The 2,358-nt window shown below is 46.4% G+C and overlaps 1 pseudogene across 1 annotated transcript; it reads left to right on the forward strand.

The window, feature by feature from the left end:
* Positions 1-237: 237 nt before the first annotated feature.
* LOC308420653 (large ribosomal subunit protein eL8-like) lies at positions 238-1,036 on the forward strand (annotated as a pseudogene). The gene has a single exon. The product of its transcript is annotated as a large ribosomal subunit protein eL8-like (transcript).
* The last annotated feature ends 1,322 nt before the right edge of the window (positions 1,037-2,358 follow it).

Genomic DNA, 2,358 nt, shown 5'->3' on the forward strand with positions numbered 1-2,358 from the left:
CTACGGAAATGGATATTCCTTGCCCCTCCCCCAGATCACAAAGGACGCCAGTCTGTAGCCAGTATATCTTTCTATTCAGGCAGCTCAACTCCAACCATTTCAAAGTCAACATTTCTAGGAACTTCCAGCAGGGGGCAGTGTTAGAGACAGAGGTTATCAATCTACAGTTTCATGTGATTTTTGTTTTCTCCAATCTTTTCAGAAAAGCTGGGGAGCTCTCTCCTCCAGCCGAGCAAGATGTCCAAAGGGAAGAAGGCCAAGGGGAAGAAGGTGGCCCGGCCCCTGCCGTCGTCAAGAAACAAGAGGCCAAAAAGGTGGTCAATCCTTTGTTGAGAAAAGGCCCAAGAACTTCGGCATTGGGCAGGACATCCAGCCCAAAAGAGATCTAACACGCTTCGTCAAATGGCCACGCTACATCAGGCTGCAGAGGCAAAGAGCCATCCTCTATAAGCGGCTCAAAGTACCTCCTGCCATTAACCAGTTCACGCAGGCCCTGGACAGGCAAACAGCTACCCAGCTGCTTAAGCTTGCCCACAAGTGCAGGCCAGAGACAAAGCAAGAGAAGAAGCAAAGGCTACCGGCCCGTGCTGAGAAGAAAGCTGCTGGCAAAGGGGACGTCCCAACTAAAAGACCCCCTGTCCTCTGAGCAGGAGTCAATACAGTCACCACCTTGGTGGAGAACAAGAAGGCTCAGCTGGTGGTGATTGCCCATGATGAAGACCCCATTGAGCTGGTGGTTTTCCTGCCTGTCCTGTGTGGAAAGATGGGGGTGCCCTACTGCATCATCAAGGGAAAGGCCAGGCTGGGGCGCCTGGTCCACAGGAAGACATGCACCACTGTTGCCGTCACACAGGTTAACTCAGAAGACAAGGGTGCTCTGGCTAAGCTGGTAGAGGCTATTAGGACCAATTATAATGACAGATACGACGAGATCCGCCACCACTGGGGAGGCAACGTTCTGAGTCCTAAGTCTGTGGCTCGCATTGCCAAGCTAGAAAAGGCAAAGGCTAAAGAACTCGCCACTAAACTGGGTTAAATGTACACTTAAGTTTTCTGTACATAAATATAATTACAAAATTTTTAAAAAAAGAAAAAAAGAAAAGCTGGGGGGAGGGTCAAGAGCAGAAACTGCTTAAAAAAGTAAATTTGATTTTCTCCAGTGGAGTCTCACTGAGGATATTAACCATACCTAAGGGCAGACCCCATACACAGCAGTAGATGGCCCACACAAAATAAATTTAATACTGTTTTTGTAGACTTTTTGACTTGTATTGTTTTGTTTGGAAGCATGTTTTACTTACTTGTCTTTTGCTTGTATGTCACTGTTTCAAATTTTATATTTTTGTGGGTTGTGTTGTGTTGTGTTGTGTGTGTGTGTGTGTGTGTGTGTGTGTTCATGCCCCTCACATATGTGTCTGGTCTGTGTCTGTGTGCGTTTCTCTGTTTCTTGCGCCTTCTCATTGTTATTTTTGCTCTTGTTTTGAGTTTTTGTTTGCTTTGCTTTTGACTGTTTCCTAAAGAGAGAGAAGAAGGTATGGAGATGGGAGGTGACGAGAGTCTGGAGGAGCTTGAGAAAAACGTTTGGATGCTCACCTATCTCAACATGCAAACCCAGAGCAAGCACACTTATACACATGTGTGCACACAAGCATAAGCTACACACACAAACGTGCAAGCAGAATTCAAAAATAGAGAAAGAAATGGGTAACACACAGAAATTGTCAGTGAACAACACACACACACACACACACACACACACATACCTTTCTTCTTTGTAACAATAGTAATCAAGGCTAGCAGAAAGTACTCGGAGAAAATACTCTTCTTCGAGCAGATGAATTATAATGTTGACATCTACCGGCCCTGGGCAGAGAGGTGGAGTCTGCTCAGATTCAAATAAGTTCCACCTTGTTAGTGAGTGTGTGTGTGTGTGTGTGTGTGTGTGTGTGTGTGTGTGTGTGTGTGTGTGTTTAGTTGCAGTCAGGCACATTCCATGCATTGGGAAGCTGACAAGATGGTGACACCTCAGTCCTTGCTCCTGTAATGAATGAGGCACTGCTACAGAACCCGGACAATAACAGGGCTCTGATTGGTCATTTGGTGACACATTGTGGCAGTGACATTGAACATCTCTTCCTGCCTTACTCCCTAGTTCCCTCCTTCTTCCTGCTTTCTTACTGGCGCCCTGTCCTTCCTTGTACTTACCTTCCTATTCCCAATCCTCTATTTCTTTCCATATCTATATCTGCATGTATGCCTGTGTGCCACAAGAGGGTACCAGATCTCATTACAGATGGTGTGAGCCACCATGCGGTTGCTGGGAATTGAACTCAGGACCTCTGGAAGAGCAGTCACTGC

This window comes from Micromys minutus (assembly GCF_963924665.1).
Source record: "Micromys minutus genome assembly, chromosome: 5".
Lineage (NCBI taxonomy): Eukaryota > Metazoa > Chordata > Mammalia > Rodentia > Muridae > Micromys > Micromys minutus.